The sequence below is a fragment of the Gallus gallus genome, chromosome 7 (assembly GCF_016699485.2).
Source record: "Gallus gallus isolate bGalGal1 chromosome 7, bGalGal1.mat.broiler.GRCg7b, whole genome shotgun sequence".
Lineage (NCBI taxonomy): Eukaryota > Metazoa > Chordata > Aves > Galliformes > Phasianidae > Gallus > Gallus gallus.
Window position 1 is genome coordinate 32,870,558 of NC_052538.1, and position 27,301 is coordinate 32,897,858.

At 41.7% G+C, this 27,301-nt stretch overlaps 1 protein-coding gene and 1 long non-coding RNA gene across 54 annotated transcripts in view; one reads left to right on the forward strand and one right to left on the reverse strand.

Annotated features, from left to right (window-relative positions):
- The window catches only part of GTDC1 (glycosyltransferase like domain containing 1), a 168,061-nt gene extending 148,136 nt beyond the window's left edge, over nucleotides 1-19,925 (reverse strand). For 29 of the 50 annotated variants that reach the window (XR_003076011.3, XR_003076010.3, XR_005861258.2 and 26 more), the window contains exons 1-2: nucleotides 19,871-19,925; nucleotides 10,364-10,475 (exon numbers count right to left, since the gene is read on the reverse strand). The gene's annotated coding sequence lies outside the window, so the exon portion shown is untranslated. Of the gene's footprint in view, nucleotides 1-10,363; nucleotides 10,476-18,593; nucleotides 18,714-18,817; nucleotides 18,931-19,850 lie in introns of those variants that run through there. The other 21 variants (NM_001396650.1, NM_001396648.1, NM_001396644.1 and 18 more) reach the window with 5 other exon arrangements.
- Nucleotides 19,926-20,054: 129 nt separating this feature from the next.
- Nucleotides 20,055-26,482, forward strand: LOC107053855. Of its 4 annotated transcripts, XR_005861384.2 has the most exons (5): nucleotides 20,055-20,887; nucleotides 21,115-21,192; nucleotides 21,319-21,485; nucleotides 22,059-22,253; nucleotides 23,605-26,482. It is a non-coding gene; the product is annotated as an uncharacterized LOC107053855 (long non-coding RNA). The 4 variants fall into 4 exon arrangements; XR_005861383.2 differs by having other exon boundaries at nucleotides 20,055-21,192; XR_005861385.2 differs by lacking the exon at nucleotides 21,319-21,485.
- Nucleotides 26,483-27,301: the final 819 nt, after the last annotated feature.

Sequence of the window (27,301 nt, forward strand, 5' to 3'; positions counted from 1 at the left end):
TAACAAGTTCCCAGTGTCCTAACATTGATTAACAGAATGCACTCTCTTAGTTGCAGATTAAAAGCTAGAATGCAGCCGGAACAAGTTCCTGCCTTGTATCTTTCAGATCACAAAAGCATCCACTACAAAGCAATAAGATGGACAGAAAACGCAAAGATTTTCAAAAGGTATTGTTTTGCAGATGAGGCTTAGTTATGAAGCTGAAACAGAAACGGCATTGGAGCTTAGGATAGTAAGCCTTTTTGCCAATGAATTTCTTGTAAAGTCAACAATTATAATTTATTCTGATCCTTTGTGTCACCATATTAGTAGTTATTTTTCAGCAATCCCAGGGCAGCAACAAATAATGCCATAGAAGAGGACTGATATAATTACACGCTGAAAAAGATAGGCCAGCACCCTTACACTCAAAACTACCCTCTGTGGCTCCTTCATACCCCATATGTTGCTAATAAAACTGTTTGAATCATACCTATGAGACAGTTTTACTGATATTGTATCAGGTCCCTAGGTTCTTTGTTTGAGATACGATGTCACAAGAACTATAACTATGCAAATTCTGTGATACAAGATCCCACCGGACACGATATTACATACGTAATTCGCAGTATGAAACTGGGCATTAACAATAATTCTAGAGTTATATAAACGAAGCTGCTACGTTTATTGAAAAGCTCGCTACACTACAATGAAATCAAATTTAAAAAGCAATAAAAAGCAACTGACATGCCAATGGTAAAAATGGCAACATTGGTCTTTTTTCCCCCCAAACAACGTAAATTCGGCTTTGTGTTCATTTGACAGCGCTTTGCAGAAACTTGTAGCACTGACTCTAAACAAATGCAAGTGAGCTCCCTCCTCCAGTGATATTAATTAATGATGTAAAATAGGAAACTTCTGAGCTTCACTGTTAGAAGTCACCGTGTGATTTTCAGCAAGAATCTGAAATTTACTCCTATGCCATTCGAGGTTCAGATTCTACTATTCTACTACTAACAAAAGAATAATAATGATTAATACTAAGAAGCATTGCTGTAAAAAACCAACAGCCAAGGGATAGCAGCACACACTGCACTGCTCACAACACACCTGCATTCTACCTCTGGATCTGACTTCATATACTGCAAGAACTCCGGCAAACATTACTTCCCAGCTTGCATCATGTAAATTAGAGTCTCTTAATGTCATTTTTTGCATAAAATCATGGTCAGTGCTTTTTATATTGAGATATACACAGACATACCTGCAAAAAGACATGTCTGAATGGTCTGAAAAATCAATGTAACAAGAAGAGACAGCCACAGTGCAGTAAGAAACCCAAAGCACAAACCACCTTGGCACACATGCTCCTTTCTCTGCTTCTAGTGATGTCTTCCCTCCTCTATTAATTTCTGCTTTTACCAGAGCTGAGGAATGCTGGGGCTTGAAGCAAGTGGTCTGCTTTATAAAGACATCACAAAAAAAACAAAAAGCCTAAAGGAAGACTGGTAAAAAAAAAACAGACTTAGGAGACAGAAGTTCAGTATTTCACCAAGGTGCTATGAGAATTAATAAGCCATGTAATTTTATAAAACAAATTGTACAGTAGATTTGTATTGTAAACTGTCTCATACACAAAAGAAAAAGCATGGTTCTGTATTCCCTTGGAACATTTGTAATGCTTTTGACTACAGATAGAAAATATAAATGATACACCAGAACTAACTGCAAAGTCTCACACTGAGAAGTACTGACTTTAACTAAATGATTCAAGGTTTTATTCAACAGAGGAGAAATGGATTTGCAGCCAGGCATACAGTAAGCAAGATGATGAATTGACTGCTTTATAGGAATCTACCTTGTGTGCTTCTGCTACAGCAGCAGCTCACAGAGGAAGTTTTCCTGAAGTCTTCATTTATGCCACCCCCTGTGCAATACAAAAACTGTAACAGTTTTATTCTCTATTTCTAAAAAAGCACTCTAGGTGACATCTTAGAAGCCAGAAAGCTTACACCACATCCTAGGAACATTCTGTCCTCTGCCATCACTGTGAAGTTGTATCACGGTGCAGTTCAGACAGAATCATATACCTATTTTCAAAGTTTGAGAAAATAACCCCTCCTTCTCAATATGGCCCAAAGCTGTTATGAAGCAACTTATTTTTAGAAAAAGCACTTATGCAGATACTTAATTTTAATTAACAGTCTCACTGACTTCACCATTTGCACAGCGAGACAACTCCACGCTTCAATTAAAGCGTGCACAGAAATGCTTTGCTGATTCATGGCCAAAAGGATGACAGGAACATCATTATACAAAATGCTCATAAAGTTTAAAAAATAATAACAGCAACCCCACCCTTCAACAGGGTATTAGGAACCCTGTAGAACTCACAGCTTGAGCACTGCTTCCACACTGCTGAACACATGAATTCGAAGGCTAAGATGCATTGACTGAAATGGCTTCAGTGGGGACAAAAACTTTTGGAAAATACCTTTAAAATGATACAACTCTGTGATCTCTGTCTTCCCATCACTGGCATGAACTATTGGCCAAGGTTCAGTCTGCAGCAGTTGTGAATTTTAACAAAGCAGTGGAGATAGCTGCACCTTCATTTCTGATGATGTGCTTCTTTTTCCATTGATCACATCACGTAAGTGTGGGGTTTTCTTGAATAAGCAGTGAATCACTTCCAGTTCCATCACTGATCACGTTAAACTTGTTCAGGAGACGTTCACTTCCAGGCATCAGCCACCCTGAGCTGCAGTGCTGCCAATCGTAGTGTGTCTATAACACATCTAATTTTCAAGTAGTATGACACACAAGGAACACTACTTACGTATTCTTCATTATCTTTGTAAATCATAAACTGTAAGCTGTAAATTTAGGCAGAATCCTTAAAGCTACTCGGTAACATTCGATTCCATTTGTAAGCAAAACTGGGGCACCTGATGGCCTGCTGTTTGCTACTACTAATTGCTGGCGTTCAAGCACAAGATACTCATTCCATAAAGAGTAACCTCCTCAAGAGGTTACACTATCAACCACAGTTGACAGCGTAACTGAGTGGAAGGTATCCCTTCTAATGTAGCAACCACCAAGAATTAACTTGTTTCAATGCACTGAAGTGGATTCCCAGGAGCTTCCCAGCTCCTCCCCTTCACCCCAGCAAACATCCCATGGAGCAGCCTGGTACCTCCGAAGGAAGAACCAAAAAGCAGTCTAGCAGTAACATAGGAAAATGCTGATTTGTGATGGACGTGCCCACAAGGGATGAAGCACAGAGAGATCTCAGGTAGTGAAGATTCAAGTTGGTGTGTTCAAAGAAATACAGGGAGATGGGAACTGGATCCCAAAGCTAAGTTTGCATATTTCGTGACAACATTTTGGTAACCCCTCTTCAAATCACACGCTCTCTAGTAGTTCTCAATTGGCAACACAACACAGTCATTGCTCTCACCAAATTGACAACACATTTTTTCACACCAAGGTTCAGCAAAGAATAGAGAAGTCTGTTCCAACATCTAGAACAGAAAATGTTTATCTCAAAATTGATACCAGCTCACTTAAAAGGGAAACAGTCAATGAGTATGCGTGTACACACAAGCATTGCTTCCACACACTTTACTTGTTAAGCAGGACACCGTGTTTCATTTACAGCTGTTGTTTTGTGTTCAGGAACTGAAGACAAGCCCGGGGAAAGCAGAAGTAAATAAGTTTCTAAACAAACAACACACATAGATGCCTTTTAACAGGACCAGACCAAACATCCCTTAAAGTTGCATTTACAAGACAAAGCTGACCTCAGGCACCACGCTCAATATGTATGAGCCAACCTACGTGGATACTGACCTTAATAACACTACAGGGCAAATCTGGCACACGGAAGACATGCTCTCCAACAAATGTTTTCCAATGTATTAGGCATACAGAAGCCTTTTTTTCTGCATCACAAACCGCATGTCACATTCCTTAAATTGCTTCCTTTCTTGACCAAATACACTGTGGACAACCTAAGGAGCACGTCCCTCGGTGTTTATCTGGGAGGATCTCATTTACAATTTCCACTAAAGATGAAAGTATGTGCATTTTTTATTTACTTATTTATTTGCACAGATCCAGATCCCATAGAAGGGCAAAAGCTGAGTGAAGCAATAGAGACTAGCTGGATGAGATGCATCAGTTTAGAGGTGGCCATGGCAATTATTCCATGCTACACTATGAATCCCATTGCTTCCTCGTGGTCACCAAACACTGATGATAATGTTAAAGAAAAGCACCGGGGTTGAGCAGGTAACTAACACTAACTTCATAACCCAGGACAGCATCAGATCCCATCCAGATGTTACCATTACACTGATGTGTACGCACATATAATATCACAGCCTGTATACTCTCTCCACGTATATTTATCTCAGATCCTCTGATCCTTTCAGGAACTACAGCAGCCAAAGACATGAGAGCTGGCTTACCAAGGTATGTTTTCAAATTCTTACCTACATTTAACACACTGAACAGGTTGCCCAAGGAGGTTGTGGATACCCCATCCCTGGAGACATTCAAGGCCAGGCTGGATGTGGCTCTGGGCAGCCTGGTCTGGTGCTTGGTGACCCTGCACATAGCAGAGGTTTGGAACCAGATGATCATTGTGCTCCTTTTCAACCCAGGCCATTCTATGATTCTATGATTTAAGCTTTCCAACTTTTATAGTAAACTACTGAATACTCAGCCACCACTCGTACCAGGGTTCCTTTCACTTCTGAAGTGACCGCTGCCCATCTGACCATAACACAACCCTTCAGAAGATCTTAACAGTGTTTAAAACAATTAAAAACAGTACCTTTGCCCCTCATTTTGATGCTGCAAGCAAACAATGAGACTCTCAGTGAAAAAGCACTGTTAGTAGAACATCCAACCTCTGAAACAACTGAAGAGCCCCAAGTCTCAGTCCCACACCGCAGGACTGAAACTGAGAACCATCTCCATGAATTTAATGATATTATTTCAGTGGTTAAGACTGGACACATTTAATTCTTTGTATGCAGAGTACTTTACTTCACAAGAAAGCATTTACATTATTTAACATAAGGCAGATTTACATTGAATTAAGAATAGACTTTTAAACAGACTCATTGCAGTAAAAAAAGCATACTTTACTGCTGGGTAACTAGATCATCAGATAAAAAAAATGAAAACTTCCTACACGGAACGGCCATACTCTCGGTCATCATCCTGTCTCAAACTTGTCAACTTGTAGAGATTTAGAGAACTATAATAAAATAAATAAAATATAGATTCGGAATATACCATGCTAACATTATCCTAGCAGTTAAATACAATACTGCCAAATGCTTACGCATGCTAAGCAATCAAAGTGAAAATCACAATGATGAATGTATAATCTAACGTCCACTCGCTTAGATTTATATGAACCATCACATGGAAGTCTCTAGTTACCCATTTAAAGTCAGTGGGAAGGATCCAGTTTTTCCTGACCTGAATCAATTTTCAGTCTAAACTTGTGCATTTCGTAATTTTTGGCTTAAGCAGAATGAGTCTTTGCACATACTTATAGATGCCTGGGGCCAAGCAGTCCTTTACAATCTCAGTAACTGGCCCCATCATTCCCTGTGATAGTGGTGCTAGAAAAAAATATGATCAACCAAATTTCCCCTTGCCCTTCCTGCTGTAGGAGAAACAGATCAGTCTGCTCCTTACTACGGAAGAAAAGGCACTTCAAAGGGCAAGGTTTCATTTAAAATAGAGCTCATTAACACTGAGTGCAGAACTACATACATTTTTGGGTCTTGTTTGTGTAACTGAGATGCCATCGTAGCTTTAAGAATGATCTACATATCAATAGTTAGTTTCTGAAACTAACTGATGATGGAAGGCTTGCTTACTGAATCAGACATTAAGTCACCCAATGCTCAGTTGTCATTCTCATTCTCAAAGCATCGTGCTTGTAAACTCCAGAACATCAAACAAGCTTCCCTGTAGCCTGCCTAGTACACAAGAAGCACTAGAGCATGGACAGGAGAACATAGGTGCCCAGTGCCAGCTGCCTAACTGCTAGGTAGTGTTTATTTTTTACCACAAACCACAGTTATGCTAACTGTCCCATGCAGAAAGACTGTCTTTTTTCCTCAAAACTGGTAATTCAGTTCTTCAAGAACACGACAACTGGACCAAGACCTTGTAACACAGCATTTAAGCCAATGAAGTTTCCATGCAATGCTCTAAAGTGTTAAATCTAGTTAGCTGGTTACACCAGTCCTCATTACAAAACAGCAATACTGAAAAATACCTATATAGAGATGGAGGGAGAGGGAGAGGTGTGGCTCACAGTTGTCTTGCATTTAAATGCCATTAAGAATGCACAGTGCTACCTGACACTACATTGCCAGGCACCATAAAGGCAAGGTAAATCCCACATTCTATATTAGCAGCCACAGAGTATGTATGCTAATTTCATATTAAAATCTTCAAAGTTGTGCACACACAAAAAGAGAAATTAAAAGTAATACAGCGGTGATACTCCATAATGCTTTGATGTCCCAGCAAGTATACCTCCATAATTGAGAGAATTCCTGATTTTTGTTGACAACACAAAAACATGTATTAGTGTTGTGTACCAGATAGTCTGAATGGAGCCATAATACATCTGCTTTCACCCTCATGCAGGACAAGTTACATGCAAACAAAACACTTAGCAGAATGACTGTATAAAAGAAGATATTTGACTTCTCATTAGTGACTGCCCGGGCACTGCTAGGATAAAATTCAGTTCATCAGACTCTCAAAGGACACAGCTATGCGAAGTGATGAGAACCCCAAGGCCAAGCTACAACCCTGTGAAATGCTCCAGTCTTACAAATTTGGACTCTCCCCTGCCATTTTTGCAGAGACTAACTGCAGAAATGGCATCCAAACAATTACATATGACCTTTTTACATAAATTTCTCAGTTTGTTTCTATTTCATCACATGTTCCTCCGAATAAGAGCTGCCCCAAAATACTTTGCATGAAAAACTAAATGTTCCCAATGACAACTCCGATCACGTCACTCCTTGCACGTGAACACAAAAAGATGCAACAACAGTGAAAACACTTCTTATTCTTATAACTTCAAGACTTTATTCTAAAGATAGTACACTTTCAAATTGTCTTTCCTACAATTCAAGTAATATGTTCATCGCTTTAACCGAAAGCTAGCAAAGTACAATTTGTATTGTGCTGCAGGCCATCCAGTGAATGTTCTTTATTTGAATCATGGATGGCTGAAGATGAAAAGTAGTTTGGGAAAATTTACAACAGTTCTGACACCAGTGTGTGTTCCTCATTACAAGTTCTCCTAGCTAGTTATTAGACTTACTCCAGACCTTTTACTACCTTCAAAAAGATTATTTTCATCAGTTCTTTGTACTTTTATACTTAACCATAAGAAATTGCATAGAATACAGGCAAAAGTCCCCGCTGCAGCAGTAAGGACAGAATGCAGTGGTTGAGGGCTGTGGTCTACAGATAATATTTAGTAGTAAAATTTGCCTTCCGCATCACATTCTCAGGCATCTTCTTATTACTGCCTTATTCCAAATAACCATTCTGCTAACAACACAAGGAAGGGGAGCACTCCTTTCTCTTCTCAATCTTGGACTGATGCATCTCTACCAGGACTGCTTCCAACACATCACTCACAGAAGGTAGCTGCATTTTGCTCATGCAATGCAAACACTGGTCTACAGCAAACATCTATGACAACTCACCGTGCAACTACCCAGATGAGCTATCAGGGCTGCAAAGCTGACCCGCTCCTCCAAACACGAATTTTCCACACAGAGCCCAGAGAGGTAAGGAGAATCTGTTGCAGATTCCAGAGCTTCTCTGATGAAGTTCAGATCAGAAGGCCAAGGCAGAGGTGGAAGTGTAGACAGCTTATCAAAAAAAGCTTGCAGAAGGAACAGGTGGAGACCTGACCTTTCCGCAAGCTGTCAAGGCTCAAACTTACAGGTAAGGCAGTCTCAGACTGCTTTGCTGCACTGTTCAAAGAGCTGACATTTGATATATTAAGACTGAAGTCCCTTGTGCTAGCTAAGCTTTTCTTTCTTTCCTTTTCTCTTCAGATGCTGCTTCCTGTAGGATAGCAAAAAAAAGCTTTTGTGATTGGAATCTGGTGATTCTCCAGAGGAGACTAGGAAACACCTGGAGGTCTTGCAACATGTTGGACACAAATACCAGGGTAAGAAACACCTGCACTGCAACACCTTGAGTATCAAAGATCTTAAACAAGATGTCCAAGTTTGGATATACGATCATAAGTCCCAGAACTAGAAACACCAACTAGAAACCCAGAGCCATTTCGCTTGTAATCACACAGGGATTACTAGTGAGTTCATTAGTGTGAGGTCACTATCCTTACAGAAACCTATCCCGTTAAATTACAGAGTGACCACGGGTTTTGCTGGCAGCTCTCAGCACTCCCTAAATATTCCCCCCATGGTAACAATGCATACTCCCTAAAACATCATTGAAAAGACCTTTACATAACAGTACCCCTAACAGTATTTCTATCAATCCATTTTTTCATATGTACATGTGACTCCATATGTACAAAGACTCTACACGTGTATATGAAAGCTCAGTAAAACACAGCTGACATTAACGTTAGCTGCAACCTTTTTTATTTTTAAACTACAAAGAATTAAACTGGTATTTATGTAGATTTCTTTTGCCACTATTTAAAAAAGAGTTTCTGTGCAACCTATCTGTGAATTAAGCTGAATAACAGTTAACTCATCACAAAACTTTGTAAATGCATCGTCGATAAAGCTGCCTCCCTATAACTGCTTCAAGCTTTCCTCTCAAAGCAAGATATAAGGAGGAGCTTAGCAGATATCAGAATTATTGAAATTTCCACAGCAGTTTAACAAAAACTCAAAAATGTATTATTTTTCAAAGCAAAACAAGACAACTGTAAGATGCTTGTTCCCAGTACTGCATACCACTCGTTATACACTTGATGATGTTCCTTCAGCAAGCCAAATCTGCCCCATAACTCTGTGAGTACAGTGATCAGAGCAGTTTTTTTAAAAAAAATGCTAAGAAAGAAAAGTAGTAAGAGTCTTAATGAATCAACAGCTTCCTCTGAGTTCACACAGAACACAAGAATAAACATTGAAAATCCTGGCCATACATTAAGGCAATTCTTACACCCAAACAATTTGATAATGTAACATTGTGTATCAAGCCAGTTTTTTTCATAAATTATGATCTAAACAGAATACTAGTCAATTCACCAAAAGATATCAAAAATGGCCCTTTATTACAAACGATCTAAGTATCCCCCTTGAGGCTATGGCTATCAGAAAGCATTTAGTTAGCTCCCAAGCCAATATTTTTTGTATCTGTTTTATTATGAAACCATAACATATTTTCAATAACTTGTAGCTTTGCTATACAGGGAAGGAAATAATTTCCCAGAACCCTTTGGAAAATGTGACATGCGAAATGATTCTCTAGTCAACTTGTGTATCATTACCCTGAAAAAAAAACGTGTATCAGATCATTTGATCGTTGGAGGAAATGGAATAGTATTGGGAGCTTCAGGACAGATGGACGAACTTCAGGTCATATAAAACATTACCAAACTGTATTTGAAGAAAAATGTGAAAGTTTGTGAAAGCACCCCGGGTGAAAATACTTTGTGTTGCTAAGAAACATCATCCCTGATGATGGATGAATTAAATTCTCTCCTTTAGTAGAGCCAACTCCAGGCATCCCTTGCTTATTAGTAGAATGTCCTCTTGTACTGGCAATTTATTTTAACAGCTACTTGCAAATAAAGAGCCCTACCTTCAAACAGAACTGAGACTTACACACTTGCATAATTAATGCTAGAAAACAGGATAGATTTTGTACCTCAGAGTTTAATAACTACACCTTCAAAGTTCACATTTTTAAATGCAGTACTGAAACATACATAATGCTTAAGACTTACTTTCAGGATAGCCTGTAATAAAAGCCACCAATCAAATTCTAGCTGAACACTGAACTGAACAATTCAGCGAACAGCTAGCTGATAAAGAACAAAACCCTTCAAATATCTCTAAACACTGTACACAAATATTCAGGTAATCAAATTTTAAACACTACTTTGAGGGAAAAAGCACATACATTTGTATTATGATGACACCAACATAAAAACCAAGCAAGAAGGAAATAATGCAAACCACGTGCTTTTCTCGTTTGGAAGTTGTCTTCATGTTTCATCCAGTTCCTCTTTCAGTATATTACTTACAGGCTGCTGCTTCTGCTGAACATATTATTGAACTTACAGTATCTTTGCATTTCTCAAGCACATGCTTCTGACTAAATCAGAGCGTACCTTTCTGTGTGCAGCTTGCCCTGTAAGTGCAGTCCCTTCAGAAAGCCCTCAGCTGGAGCAGAGGAAGGGGTAACACTTGCCTCTCCCTCCATGTGGCAGAGCAGGAGCTTCCCTGCAAGAGAGAGAACAGCAAGCATATCTCACCTGCACAGCCTTCAAGAGAGGGATGCAGCAACAGAGGTGAAGCACAGGGAGCCCAAGCGGGAGCACGAGTCCTGAGATCAGAAAGCAGACATGTGGCTAATACTTGGTGCACTGGAAACAGCTACCTAATAGCCCAGAGAGGAACGGGCAGGATCTTACACAGCCCAGAAATCAATGCAGCTGCATTGAGCACTGAGAAGAAACTGACTATGCAAGAACGCAGTTGGCAAAGGAGAGAATAACATTAAAAAAAAAATAGCTTGCCTGATGGCAAGGCTTTTTTTATTATTATTTTTAATGTCTATCATTCTAGTTTATGGGGGTTTTTTTAAGCCCTATTACACCACCTTACATTCTAAGAGAGCTCCCAAGCAAGTCCCATATTTTTAACACTAGAGACCTCAATTTAAGGGAAAACATTGAACAATCCTCTAGAAACTGTTCTGTCTCCCATCACAGCCTCCAAGCCAGAAATCACATGCAGAGTTTGGTGGTGAGGCCACACACCCAGCCAGACAGAACACAGAGGCCGTCACAGAGGCTCTTCTTTGAAGACCTGCCACCACAGAGAAGGGTTACCATCAGGGAGCCAGAAAAGAAGTGCTTAATAACGAAGCCAATTTGGCTGCTCTACAGAAGGGCTTCCTGTGGGCCTAGTGAGGAAGAGCTTTACAACCTAAGCAGAAGCACTGCAAAGCCTCGAAGGCCGTGGCTCATCTGCATCGCTTCTGCTTCTGGAAGCCCAGCAGCCCTGCAGACAGCTGCAGATCCTCCTGCAGCCTTCCTGGGCACAAAGGTTGCCATCACATCTGCCTCAACCACCGACCACCGTCCATGGTACTTTCTGAGTCACTGGCAGAATGTCTCCGTTCCTTAGGTTTTAGAAACTTAAATGCACAAAGGGCTTCTGATCACATCAGGTGTGCTACAACACTAACATGAAAGGAAAATGCCTGCAGATTATGTTCCAAGTAACAAGAAAAAAAGTAAAGGTTTTGAAGTACAGAAATAACTTTTTCCACTTTCCTCCTCCCTGCTCTACATGATTGGCAAAATAACACTAACATCAAATATTTATACGTGTTTGATCACAGACTGTTTTTGTTTAATGTTTATCTGATAGCCATAAAGACTATGGGTCCATCACAAGGTAATCAAACACATAAGCATGCATATATATATATTTATTCAACTAATTACTCCTCAGCCACTCCATGATTCCATCTTCAGCCAGCAGGTTTGTACCAAGGTACAGGATGCAAGGGGGCTTTTCCTCCCCTTAGTCTCTCCACCGAATAATTAAAAGCCTTCGCTCTTAATGGGAAATGTTAAGCATTCAAAAACATTCCAGTTGTGAAGGAAAAGGGGCACAGACTGCGAAGGACTAACACAAGTTTGCTGTGAAGCTGAATTCCAAGAGACAGCATTCCCAGCGTACGATGACTTAGTATTTCAATTTATTGCTTAGATGATGAACCATAAACTTGCAAAACTTTACAGTTACCTGGGAAGAGCTGCAAGCATTCTGGAAAGCAGAGAGGGAACAAAGCAGAAGTAAGTGAGAAAGTCACATCACCAAGCCTGGAGGTTTAATCCTAAATTAAATGTGAAATATGAAAATTTCATTCAGATCTATATTGATATATTTTATATTTATATTAGCAGGAGTATCCTATACAAAAGATGGTAACATCACTGGTACTGACAGGCTGACCTAAGTTCAGATCTGGATACAAAGGTATAGGAAACTGGAAGAGCTCCAAAGACAAGCTAAGCAATCAGGAAAAGATAAAGGGAAATTACCTTACTTAGTAAAGAAAAAAAAAACAAAAAGAGACAACTAAAGAAGTAGGGCACGGGCTTCAAAATAGGTTAAGAGCAGTTACAAAAATGATGATCATATCCCACTGCAATATCCGGGGCACAGGGCCGGGAACACACAAGAAGCTTAAATGGTTAGGAAAAAAAATAAGAATAGGTCCTAGAAGAAATATGTTACCTCCAGGGAGAGTTAAGCAACGGATTAGGTTGTGGAGGGGTTACGGAAACCTTCAGTGCTAAGCCTGGGGAAGGTGAAGATGTCAGAACGCATTCGTGGGCACCGTGTGCATTCAGCACAAGGCTGACCTTCTGATAAATGGGTTTTCTTCCCTAAATGTGAGGGTTGTATGAGCGTAGGTCCCTGCCAGGCAAAGTAGCAGGTGACTTTACTGCTCCTCGGAGCTCCACGCAGGCTTCTGATATCTCTTTTTCCTAAATCACCAAGGCGGCCTGTGATTGACAATTTTCTATCACGTCAAGCATGCTACCTTAAGTATGAAGTGCTCCGAGGGATCCTCTGGGGAAATAAAGTCAGAGCAGAGGGAGGGCAGCGGCAGCCAAACCTGGGACTCCTATCTGAGGAGGAAAACCTATCCCACCAGGAACCAGAAACAGATGTCATCATTTCTGTTTAGAGCGTCTACGAGAAGTGAGCGCTACAAAAAGGAGCGCTTAATAAAGTACTTGGACAGAGAAATAAGGAGGAAGGTTTGACGTTTCCAAGCTTATTTTCACAGCAGTATGAAAGGAAATGAGGTAGAGTCAGAGCTAATTCTCCTTATATAATTTCACATGGAATGATTAGTTCTGCCCCAACGGTAACAGCTTTCCAGAGGGTCCTGCTTGTCGCAAAGATTGCATACAGATGCTCTAAGTGCAGCTTCCCTATTCTCTGCTGACAGCCAACTTAAAAGGACAATATAATCATCTTACTATAGAATGAAGTTCACAGCATGCGGAGGGAAGGAATGTCACAGCTACCACAGAACTGCAGTTGCACATTGGGGGCTGTGAGTTTTCAAAGTTTAATCACGAAAGAGACTCATGAAAGGGAACATATGAAGGAGCTTTATGTTCTGGCAATGCCCGGTGGCACTCTGGGACATCAGGGGTAGCACAGCCACGTTCCCACAATGAAAGGAGGTGAAGAGAAGCAGTCACGTCACAAGCTCACACCAATTTTTATTTTCTACTTATTAAGGCAGGTTTTCAATCTTTCCTGTGCTAATGCTCCCTTTGTAAGCCTGATTAGTGAAGCATTCCACACGTACAGGAGTGCAGAAGGTGGTGGAATTCTCTAAGGCACCTGGGTCACTTCTGGGTGAAATACCCATTACTGGCGATTTGTCTGAGCAAGGCCAAAAAACCCACCCCCTGGAAGAGCCAAAACTGAGCCCAACAGCCAACACATCACACGGATAACATCAGAACTCCCTGCAAAACCTTGCAGTAGGTGTTAGTTTCATAAAGCACCACTGTGTTTCCTACTTAACCCTTGAATAGACACTCACACAAAATCCACGTTCAATTCCCAAACTGCTGCTGCAAATTCCAGTGTAGTAACTGCTACTTCTTTAAAAAAAAAAAAAAAAAACAAATCACTGTTTATAAATATATATATATATATATATATATATATATATATATACACACACAAATACATGGTTTCCCAGGGAGGCAGAGCCTACTCTAATGAATGTAACTATCAACTAAAAGCCTAAATGATTCCCTGGAACAACAGGCCAAATAATATTAGAAGGAATTTAAATGTGCATCTTTTGCACTCCTTAGCACAATCATTTGTTTTACAAAAGGCCTACAGATTAAACACAAAGCACACTATTAGTTTTAGGCGCAAGAAAGACCAATTCTTTATGCCTTGCCAGAAATAATGACTAATTAGGCCAACACTACCCTACAGTCATTTCCATAAATCCTGCCTCTACATTTAAATCACAATCAAAAAGAAAACTGACTTAATGATAAAAGCGTATTTTCTGTAAAAGTTTCCGTTAAGTAAGATCAGGAGATGAAATTATTCTCCAAAGCCAACATGAAGATGACACTGTTTATTTGGAGAACTCAATTTTATCTCATATGACACAAAGTTGTAAGCAGAAATGCACTGTGTTGAACTGCGATCCAACAGACAGACGTGGCGAATGGCAGAGGTTTCAAATGAGAAATCTCAGCAAAGGAAGAGCATAAGGTTTTTATTTTTAAGACCTGACCCTAAAAATGGAGCTATCTGCATTTTCTTTCTCCCAGCTTTTCTGCCACTGCTCACATACCATCACTGCTTTACCTGATTGTTCCAATTTTTCAGCGTTCACACACATTTCTTCTTGCACATATGTACAGAGCTTCGCAATATTCTGCAAGTTCCCCCATGTAAAGACTTCAGAACAGTTCTGTTTCCATTACAGGGGTTTAATGAATAGGAACCACAAGTCTCAGTTCTCCAAAGCAAAGGCTTCCCTTTGTCTTTTCAGATTGAGAATAACGAAGAGCAGCAATGAGATCTTCATCCTTCATTCCAATACATTTGACCACCGAATCCTGCTGCTGTGAGTAATACCCACCATGGACCATCAATTCAGTAAATCTTCCATTCCAGAAAGGAATAAAAGCCTGCAATGTATTAAATCTGAATACAACTAGTTAGGCATGAATTTAAGAGTTGGTTGGGGTTTTTTTCGCCCTCATTGACAGCTTCTAATAATGATTAGGAATCCTGCACTCTAGATGAGCAAGTCTCGAGTACAGCAATTATAAGCCTCATATGTGACCACAAGACAATCCCATTCTATCCATCAAGACCACCATCACTATGAGTTCACTGCTCCCAGAGGCAAGGCCAAAGTAAACTCTTTAAGGACCACTGCCGCATCTCTAGGGGGAAAAGTTCCCACAATTACTGTGGTAGTATACGTGGACTACAGGTAACCTGTTGCACAAAAATGGCATCTGACTACCCAGAAATAATCCTGCAACAGAACTAGGGAACAGTTTTAGTAACAATTCAGCAAAATTAGGGCATAGAAATGATATATTAAACCTAGCTGCATCTGAACTGCTAATGACAGAACCGCTAATCACACCTATATTAAATCCCGCACATATATATTTGATTTCATGTATACATACAGGCATATCTAAATCAAAGTTTCTTACATAGTAACAACTTGCATTGGGATTTAAAAGACTCAGCTGTTTGCGTTCCTTCTGTGTCTTAACCCTAAGAAATAACAATTCATGGGAGCACACCAAACCACATTCAGTGCCCAGCCCTGCCTGCTCTCCTCCAAGGTCTGCATTTCATCCTTAATTTCACATATTCCGTTGTTAATTTTAGATATTTCTCCAGTTCTCATTTGGACATCAAAAGAGCTACTCATACTCAAAAGACCATCAATCTGAAGTACCGGCTTCCCTATTGTCATTTATAAATTGAGCTTTGATTACTTGCCTACAGGAAATACCACGGATCAGCAATAAAACATATATACACACTGCCGTACAGCTACAGTCCAGGACTTAGGATAACAGGCTGCTTGAAGATGTGGCTCTCAGACTTCCGATTTCATATTCTCTGCCTGGTGCTTCTCACGTTTATTTTTACTCTCACATCTGCCGTGCAGCAATACGGATAGCCAAGGTGTACCTGTAAGACACACTTTGATAGGAATCTGTTCCGAAGGAAATTCACACGGGGCCGCGTGCCCTCGCAGCACCCAGGCGCTGCACCGCACCGCTAACTGCACCGCTTAGTGATGGCTGCGGGCTCTCAGCAGCCCCTGTTAACAATCCTGCCACCAGAGATCAAGATGATTTTCCTCTTCACAAACTTAGCAGGGGACGTGTCTCACATACACACAGAGGAAAAAAAACACAATGGTACATAACGTGCTCCCAAAACGCAGCAGTCTACTGTAGGTCTTCCTGAGAACCTTCAATATATACAGCCTCTTCTCCACTTTTGCTTAATAAGCAATACTCAGTTACACAACCAGATCAAAACAAACGAGACACTCGCTCATTTCAAGTCTTCAAATCTTTTCCTTTGGTTTTCTTACTATTCTCACTACACAATGGCTACTGCCTCATGACCAGCAGTACGCAGAAGCACCCAAGAGACCAAACATTACTGTCTTATTATTTACACCATTATCACCAAAATCTAACCTTAGAATACGTTCTCAGTGTACTTTCTTACTATAAAATACAACTCTCTTCACATAGGAATGAATGTTCGCATTTAAGATACGATTTTCTTTTGAACACATAGCTTTAGGATCCAATTTATGCAGAAACAGCATTTTTTAACTGATTTATTTAACCAGGTGAGAACTCAAATCTTAGAACAAGATTTCCTCCTTACAGCTGAAAGAGCTGATACAAGAGAATATTCCACACTAAGTATTTGCTCACCAACTGCTGCAGCAGAAATGCCTTATCTCGATGGAAATCCCAATCTGGACTGTGTAGCACTGTATTGTATAAACATATTCTGATCTGGTGAAGCCAGACAATGCAGTATATAAATCGTTTCTTTTTTTTTTTTTCCCCTTAGATAAGTTAGATTCCAGCTGGACACAGAAACAGTAAGGAATTCCAATACAGCAAATGCTGCTGAAGTCATCTTTCCATCAGGAAGAGCTTGGTGAGACCACAGCTTACAGCTCACCTTCAGCTTTTACTCATACTCCAGGAGCCCTGAGAGAAACAAAGTAATGTCTTGTTTTGATGGTGGAAACATCTACTGGAATTTCTTCTTGTTTGTACAGCACTTTGGTCAGGGATCAAATATATAAAGTAACAGAAGTCCAAGGTGTAGATAGTGTCAGGGGCCTTAAAAAACTATATATTTGGCTCTTCTTCTAGCTGCAGGCAACGTCAAAGACAGCAGCATCAGGGCGCAGAAAGCACTTATGAAAAGCTAAACCGGGAACTTTGTTTTCATATTCTCAAATTTTATTGAGCAGAATTGTTTGAGGATAGTTTATTACTTTTACCGGCCACTCTAAAATGGGCCTACAGCCAAACAGATCTTTGAAATACGCCTGTATTTTGGTTTTAGGACAACATTAAAGAAGTTATATAACTTTTACATCGGAGCCTAAGCGACGTAGCAGCATAAATGACAAGTTTCAGCTATAACTTAGGTACTTTGCAAGCTCTGAGCATGACCACAGCAACAGTACCAGTTCTATTTGGTAATGATCCTAAGGCGAAGCAATCAGCAAGGATTAATTAACAGCACTGTTAACTTGGGGCAAAGCCCAGGCTCCCAGCACATCTTCAGCATGCCAGCACACACGGCCACAGCAGCACATGCAGAGAGCACTGACTTCCAAGCAGGCTGAAGTCAGCTTCGTGTCAGGTTGAGCTCCTGGTCCCTGCTTAAATGCTACCTCACCCCTTATCTCCATTTTTACTATTTTCCTCTCTGCCCTTTTGATGCAACTATTTATCTTTCCTACTCAGGTTACACCTTCCCAACATCTTCCTAAGACACTGCCTTTAGGAGATGTTCATCGGTGGCACATTAGGACAGGAATAACCCATTGCCTACAGTTTGTGCTCTTCTTCCTTCTCGGGGCTTCACTGCACCACTCTAGGCAAGATAACTGACAATAATGCTAGGACCATCGCTGCCTTACAAGTCAAATTGTGCATTTATGTGCAGAGAGAAGGATTTTGTCCTGTATCTGTAAAGCACCTGTGTCTTGAGCAGGACTGGATGGCAGGGCTGTTGCCTAGGTTCCACCACTTCTTTCCACTGGCTAAAAACTGGAATGGCAAATTGGTCAGAAAATTTGTAAAGACTGAGGTACTACAACAGTGAAAATGATCCTCACCTTTTTGTACGAGGTAGGCATACAAATAAATAAAAAATACCACTGTAAAACTAACTAACTAAATATAATAGTTTGAAGGAAAAAAAAACCCCACAACTGTCCTCGATTGACTTATCTGATCTGGATTCATGGCTTTTAAACTTATGTCAGAAAGTGTTCTCCCAATGTGTGTTACTCAGAAAGGTTAAAAAAATGACAAAGCAAGAGGAATACACTCTACAGCAGGTCTTGAAAGCTCCAATTAAAATTCAATATTGTACTTTGTATGGAGGCTCTTTACATGAAAACTCTGTCATGGTTAAGATTTAAGGTTAACCAGGTTAATAGAGTCCAATAAAATAGCTCTATTTAATTATGCCAAACCATTGTTATAAGCCACACTAAAATCCTCTACTCATCTTTACCTGACTATTGTGCTCATCTCAGAGTCGTGGTAATGCACATCTAATTCTCAAGGACCAGCAAATCCCACCACAGAGTACGCTTCCCCTCCAGGAGCTGCTCCTCCTTCCAACTCCTGCCCCTGCTCTTTACAAGAAGTGCATCCATTTGCACCTCCAATGGCTTCTTCCCAGCAGCCCGCTGCTCCGCTCAGCACACAGTCATGTGTTAAAAGATAAATGCAGACCTGCCAAGCCTCATTCATCCCAGACACATTTCCCTGAAGTTGGGATTCACTTGCAAAGCACAGATGAGCAGCTCCTGTGTTGTGAGGTGTTCCATCACATAACACCTGTAAGCCTAAAAGAATTAAAGAAAAACCCTAAAACCTACACGTTTTGGTGAACTGAAGTTGAGTTTTAAGCCCTTTTTTTTTTTTTTTTTTCCTGTGAAGCACAACATTAGGACACTGCAAAGGTTATGGCTTTTTCCTGACAGTTTTACCAGCAAAACCACTTTTATATATTCATGTTTTAATGTCTTTATGGGGACACTGGGGGTTCAAATTTGGCAGATCGATCCATGCAGGCTTATGATAAACCAGTGCTTGCCTCGTGTTCTGTTTTTTAAGAGAAAACCATGTGTGCGTTTAGGAAATAACACACACCCAGTGCTGTAAACGCTTACACACGTGGGGGGGGGAGGCTGAAGCAGAGCCCGGGGCTGACGCAGCCCTGAGGGCCCGGTTCCCCCTCTGGCCCCACCGGCGCCCCGTGCCTTCGGGGCCTGCAGCTCCCCGAGCCCCGGCGAGGCCGCCCGAGGCTGCGGGCAGGGCCTCCGGGCCGCGGCCTGCCAGGCGCGGGCAGCCATGTTAGGCCGCCGTGCAGCGGCACCCCGCTCTGGCAGCAGGCCGGGCCGCCCGCTCGGGTTTGCCCCGTCCCCGCCCGGCCGTGCCGGGCCCCGGAGCGGTTCCCCCTCTGCGGAGGCCGCGGAGCCATCTTAGGGGGCGGCGGGGGACGGCCGAACGGTACCCGCGCAGCGCCTCCCGCGCCGCAGGTGCCGCAGCCATGCCGGGCGCTGTCCGGGCGGCTCGGCTGCCCTCTGCTCCCTCCCCTCCGCAACGCGCGCTCCGGGGCCGGGCTCCCCCCCCCCCTCCTCCTGCAGCCGGCAGCCGGCTCTCCTCCCGGCCTCCCCCAGGCGCCGGGCCGAGCGCCCGCCCCGCCGCTCCGCGCTGACCCCTTCCCTCCCTCCCGCCTCGCTCGGGCGGCCCCGCTCCTTACCCCACCCAGAGGGAGCTCACCTCCTCCTCCTCCTCCTCACTCCCGCCTGGAGACCGTCGGCACCGACGCGCCGGCGTCCCGGCCCCTCCCTCCCCTCGGCACGCAGGAGAGCCAGCCTCCCCCTGCCGCCAGCCGGGCCCCCTCCTTCCTCCTTCCGCGGCGGGCCGCTCGCCCCGGGCCCGGCCATCGCCATGGGGCGGAGGGGCTGGGCCGCCCGGCGTGGGCAGCGCCGGCTCTGGGGCAGCGCCGAGGGGTCGCGCCCGCAGCTCGGGCTGGTTTATATAGAGACACGGCACCACTGAGGTTGGAAAAACGTCGAGAGTCCCCAAGTCCAACCCCAACCCACCCCCACCGTGCCCACCGACCGTGTCCCTCAGCGCCGCATCCCCACGGTTTCCAGCCTGTCCCAATGCATCACTACTCTTTCGGAGGATAAACGCATCCTATTATCCAAAGAGAACCTGCCTTGGTGCAGCTTCAGGCCATTACTTCTTGTCCTGCCATAGAATGGCTTGGGTTGGAAGGGACCTCAAGAATCATCAAGTTCCAACCCCTGCCATAGCCAGTCTGTGTTGCTGGCAAAATTAAGTACTAGATCAGATTTCCCAGAGCCCCCTCCAGCCTGGCCTATCACCCACTTGCAATTGGTCCACAGTGCTTGATGGCAGATGCTGCTCAGCTGAGTTTGAGGTGCAGGGACAGAGACGGAGGAAGAAATAGCAAGCAGCGGTACATCAAGTGGCTTGGAAGAAAAATGGGAGGAAAAAGAAAACCAACACCCTCCAAGGATGCTTTTGTGATAGGAGCAGATGAAAGTGGAAGAAAATCAGGGCTGCTATCTGTTATGTACGAGTAGGAGGCTGCGTTCCTTTCCGTGATAAATCTTTTCAGGTGCTGTTACCCTGTGGGACACCAGGCAGGTGTTACTGTTACATCCTGTTTTGTAAACCCAAAATGAATAACAAACCTCTGAAGCAAAACTTTTCGGAGAAGGAATGTTTGTCACGCTGACTCAGTTGAGCGTAGTGTTATCTTTGGTATGTAGACGGATTTTTTTTTCTTAAATAGGAAGTCAAAATGAGTAACATCTAATGAACTGATAAGCAACATTTCCAAAGAGTACAACTGTGAGAGAAGTCAAGGATTTGAGCAATTATATCTTTTTCCTACATTTGCTAATCAGCTATTACAAGAGTGATGAGAAGGCTGACATGCATGAGAAATACCCTTCTGATAATAAGCGCTTTGTTTCACACTTTTCTAGGTTCACAAAACTTGAATCAAGTCACATCCCAATTGTTTTCCACTCTCATCCACCTCTGAAGTTCCTGATACCATCAAGGTATGGGAAGGACAAACTATTATTTATAGTTTTTAACCTATGCAGAAATGCTAGGGTCTGAAAGTCTTTAAATATTTATCACTCGCGTGATAAATATTTTTATAAATATAACTCCTTGCCTTTCAGCTATCGTCACACAGAGTGAGGTGGGAGAACTTCAGTCCGGCTGCAGGATTGGTCCCAGCGTGTGCTGGAACACAGACAGACTGGATGTTTTATCCCCAACTTATAGAAAAAAAAATTGAGGCGAGGAAGTGAAGGCATTCATTTTTAAAGTGTAGAAGTTCTAATTTGTAAGCAGGCAATTTAGGCTTGATTTTTTTTTTTTTTTTTTTTTTTTTTTTTTTTGAGGAAAAGCCCCGTGTTATATACAGTTCCCATTGAAATTAAACTTTAGGCACCCAAGCAGAAAGACTTTGGCCATACTCTTTTGGGGTCCTGCAGCCCTAATCCCGTGTTCTAATTGGCGAGTAATCTGTGGACAGATATTGTAACAGTTCCTTTAGAATATTTTTCTACTTCTCACTCATTTGCATACTAATGGCATAAAAATAGGCACTTCCTGCCAGTAATTAGCTGGAGCCCAGTATTTAAAGAAAGAAAAAGACCACAGCATTATGGTAGACGGATGGTACTGAGGAAGCTGCAAAAAAGAGTCACTCCTCTTGCACTCAGTGCCCTTAATTTAGAGTTCATGACTGGCAACTCCGTTACCTCTGTGTGACAGGGATTAACTGTTTGCTTGGCCTAATAACTTTGCCTCTAATGAGCCCCTCAGTAACTTTTTTCTTCACAACTCATTCTATCTGTCCTACACCCAGTCTTGCTGCTGTAAAGGTTTTTCTTTTTTTCCCCCCTTTTCCCAGAAAGAATAATGCTCAGAGTGAAGTCTGCACTGGGAGCGTTGTTCCATGCGAAGCACCATGACTCAGAGCAGCTTTGGGTGTACATGAGGAGCTGTGACCTAATGAGGCACTGTGCAACTCCTAACCACATGAAGCCATACGAAGCTCCACGTTCAGCCACTTTAAAACAAGCTGTTAAGTGCTGCAAAGCTTCAGGTATCTATACTATTTGACACACACAGAGATCACAGAGTTGAGCACAAACCAGGTTGGTGATACACAGACGTTCTTCCTCTGCAACTTAGCAACATAGGTAGCTTTCGTTTAACATAGGAGTGCTTTGAGTCAAATACACAGTGGAGGGTTTTCTATGTTGCAGAAATTTCTCCACTGCTCCTCTGCTGGTGGTGTCTCTGTGAAGATGAAAAATGAAAGCGTGGAGTTCACCATCTGACTCTGAGAAACAGTGAGAACTTCAGCAAGACAGGAAATAAACTTTTCCTACTTTCATTCCCCCAACTTCTCTGGAGATAAGTAATACAGATTACATTCTCCAGGGCTACCAAGCTGACACCTTCAGCAAAGAATTAAATGGAGGAACTCTTCCCATGGTATTACTTACAAGAAATTTAAGCAATTAGTGTTTGCTGTCTACAATCGGACAATACTGATCTCCAGTGATGCAATTTAAAAGCTCATGAGATGAAACTACAGTTAATTATATACCCTTAACTTATTTACCTATTTCAATAGCAAGGTAATTACTATTGTATGGGTATCAATCTCTCTAATACATTGATCGTAGCTATTAGCTTATCTGGAGTTGCTGCTCCAGACAGACCCAATGAATGTGGTTTATATTCCTAAAACTGTGATCTGTGCTGCACCTGTAAATGTTTTGTCCCCTTAGAGGGATCCAGAATGGAAGTTAGACCCTCCAGGGAATGTCTCTCTTTGCAGACACTGAAGGCCTGCCTCAAATTATTTCAGTGTGGTTTTTGCATCAATGTAACTGTATACACCCAAGGAGGGAGTGGCAACGTCCAACAGCTGGGGTGGTTCTTTCAGACTCCGCTAGAAAAGCCTTTTCCACCTTTCTTCCACCTTTTAATTTTGTTTCCCCTCTATCCATCCCACTTTGTTGCTGATTTGAATGTCAAGTATGCATGGAACTCTGTGTATTACATTGTGCCGAACTAACAAATGAAATGGTGTCACATGCTCCTTATCTTTAAAAGCAAACCTTGCAAAGCTTGTATCTACTCTTCCAGCAGAGCTACATTACCAGAAAGTATTTTCCTGAAAACTTTGAGACTCTGGCTTATTAAAACAGATCCTTAGGATGATTGGGTCTATTCCATTAGTAGATTTATAAAGTGTACAGACTGAGTAAACAACAGTGACAGCTTGGGGAAGTGTATGCACCTGTTTATTAAAAAGACGTTAACAAGGGCAAATCTAAAATAAGAACATGTACCACAACCCAATTTTCAGCAAATTTTTATGCATGCCTACACTCAAGGTTACCAATGTTATTGGCAATTTCTCTCTCTCTTTTCTCTCTCAGGATTACACAACTGATGAGCACAGAGCATCTGTGGCAAAGGAAAAAAACACCATCTTCAAATTTTGAGGAGCAAACATGACCCTTTCTGTTTCCACTGATTTCCACCCACATTCAGTCAGTGCGAGAGAAGGAGGAAAATGAAAAAAAGGCAGATTTTCTTTGCATGGAAGGACTGAAGAATGTATTGTTTTCTCAATCACAAGCAAGCGCTTTCATCACCGTCTTTGCTCTACATTCTGAGTGACAGAGAGTTTTCTATATTTCACTTGTATAACTTAGGAGAGGTCACATTTGTAAAAGTCCCTCTGCAGAAGTGAGCCTTCTCTTTGGATGTATGCAAATTCTACAGCACATATGCAGTTTGTAATTTGCCGATAGGTATAAGCATATGCAAAATGGAGATTAAATGTGTATGTGCAAGTTTGCAAAATTAATCAACCGAGAATACACAGAACTACAAATGCTTTGTTGAAAAGATTTATGAACTAGCCTCCTATAGAAGCTTTCACTCAGGGATGCTAAATACACTTCATTTTTTATTAATAATTAATAATTTATATGATTTACACGATAATATTTTTCACCCATAATAGCATTTTAAAAATATATCCCAGTCGTGTAAGGACCTGTCAGTGCTTCTGCCTATTCACGAGTGCTTTAGTGGTGCTTTTTATGAGTATAAAATGCTGCCAGTCTGGAGCCCCTCCAGGATTAGATCTTAATCCCTAAAGATATGTAAGTGCTACCACCTCTGTTTTACAGATTGAAAACTGGGAGTTGAATGGGCAAATGCATGCAAGTTTACACACAGTCCATAATGGCATAAAGAAAGAAAGTCTAGACACCAAACTCGTGAAGAGTATTGTAAGGACAATTACTTTCCCTTCTTAGAGACACTTTCATACCAGCAGCTGATCAGAACATTATCAACAGAAAAATCAAAGCCGTTGGCCTCACTGCAAGTCCTGTGTTTCAGCGTGCAGCCAGATGAGCTGGGAGCCTACATTCTGTCCTCAGAAATTGAAGCAAAGTGTGTTCAAATGATTCTCACAATGCAAGAGGCAAAAAAGCAATGTTTCCTTTCAGTATACCTTTTACTAGAACTGGGTACAATGGGGTGTAATTATTTTCAGAACATTAACAATATCTGCTATCTTCCTCCCATCCTAGGTAGAATTGTAATCTGATGTGTTTTTGCTTTGTAATTTTCTAAAACGAAAAATTCTGATTTAACCAAACCTCTTCAGAAGGAAACTGACTGATATTATCTTACTTCCCTCTTTTCTTATTGTGGAATTGTTGAGAGAATGCCAGTTGTTGCTTCTTGTCATCGCAGCTTTCTATTGCTTGTTGAAGGCAATAAATATGAACCAGAAGACTACTTAAAAACTGACCAGCGTGCAGAATTCAAATGTGTAGGTAGTAACACAATGACAATATCAATCTAATTTTTCATTCATTACTTAATTACAAATACACACATACACAAGCGCACAAATTCTGCCTTCTGAAAAGCAATTAATTGACTTCACGGGATTTTTTCAGCAAAAATGTTAAAGAGTTTTTATTTCTCAGGTACTAAAGTGGGAGTGAATGAACATCTCTGCCTTTCAGAGGGTTGCAGCAAAAGTCACTGACACTTGGTATCGTCAAAAGTAGGAAAACTGGGAACTGCAATATGAAATGAACGGCCAAGACTGATGATCACTCGGATATTTCTGACTCCACACAGAAGGCCTGTTTTGTCCCACGTGTGGTATTAAGAGACTGGAAGGTTCTGTTTGCCTCTGAACTGGGTTAATGGATCCTGAGGACAGTCCTCCCAGCAATAGCATGTATTGAGGGATCTGCACAGGTTTCACAGCTGCACAGTGCAGAGTTGCTCTGCAAGGCATGAGCTAATGTACAGTTGATTTCTCTCCGGGGGGCACTTTGATTCTTGGTTTCAGAGGGGACCCTTTCAGTGTTCCTAATGATGTTTTTGGCTACAAAGCCTGGCAGCGTTAAAGCATTGGTGAGGGCTCTGCACAACTGACACCAAAGAAATGAAGCTTAAAGAGCTGTAGCAAAAGCCGTCACACTGCTGCTGCCCACCACTCAAACAGAGAAAGGTATAAGTACCAAAAAAAAAAAAAAAACCCAAGCTCTGTGAGCAGAGTAACAAAGCTGTTTGCTATTATGGACAAAAGCTGCAGGAAAAAAAAAAAATGAAGAGGAAATGGGCTGTATTACTGTGAGTTGGCACAGAAATGAAATACCAGGGTGCAATTTATGTATAGTAATTGTTCACGAAGCATTCTTTTGGTTTTGATAGTGACTCATTGTGTTCTTTGTGACCTTTGATGTACAGGATGGGCTGCTAGAAGACAGAGGAAGCCACAGTAAGAATATAAAACTTTATTAACTTAAGATTTTGTTGTTTTGTTTTGTTTTTATTGCTCACTGATCATAGGTAGTATCTCTGGGAAAAACTACCAAGGGCATTTACTTGAGTCCTTATGGTTTTGCCTTCCCTCCCAGGCATTTGCACTTTGAGAAATAGCTCTGGTTTAGCTGAAAAAATTGCTTTGGTTTTAAAGAGGAAATTTGTTAAACAATTGGTTGCTGATGCTGATTACTGAGTTCTGAAAAATAAAATAACCAATTGAAATACCACTGCGGTGGTAGGCCAGGTAATGAGCAGTGATGGGCACAGCGCAGCACAGATGGAAAATGTATTGGGAGGATATTCTTCTGAGTGAATATTTTATGTTAAAAAAAAAAAATACAAAAAAATCCTTTCTTACAGTCATCGGAGTTGACACAACAGACTCTTCAGTGCTGTTAAGTTCCATTATGTAAATCCATAGTGATGTAAGCCAGACACTGTCAAGTTTGATACGCCCCAAATTTGACCTAATTAGCCATTTGGTTGTTACTTTTTTCAAAGCTGGTGCAACTCAGCTCAGTTCAGGATATAGATGCTAATTGAATGCATAACCTACAGGTGCTAAAGAATTCCTACAAAAGAAGGTCTATCCTATTAGGAATGCAAGTCAAGGCTCAGGGTCATCAGCTCGGGTAGTGGGGATGGGAATAGAAATCCCATCTACATCTCTTTTCACGTTACTGTGGTATTTCCAGGAGCAAAATTCAAATCCAGAGTAAATCAATGCAATCTGATAGATATTTGCCAGCTGAAGCCACTCCAGCTTCATCTGGTTGAACAGAGAAAGAGCCCTTCCTTTGGTTTACCTTGCTCCACAGCAACAAATGCACTGGTGTGCAAATGACAGCTGATTTTTGCTCTCGTTTGTGTACCCACCATCTCACACATTGTACGTAACCACCACTGCACAGCTTGCTCCAGGTTCACCTCTCAAGCTGTGTCTCCACACTAGTGTCCCCAGCCCAAGCTTATCTCCTTTACGTTCACGTCCTCTTCCTACCCAGATCAGCCATTTGATAAGCAGCAATACAATAACGTTTTCTGTGACTACACCTTGGCCCAGATGTCTTCATATAAACACTCTATCTCTTCTGCTGTTTCCCTGCAATCCCCTAACCAAAATGAAACAAGATAAAAAGAGCTGCACAGCCCCTGAGCTTCCTGGCTTTTATCTTTTTATACCAAACCCTTTGTGTTAATTTTGCATGGCTATTTTTACATAAGAAATAATATCCTGAATTACTGCTGTCACGTGCACTTAGGAATCCC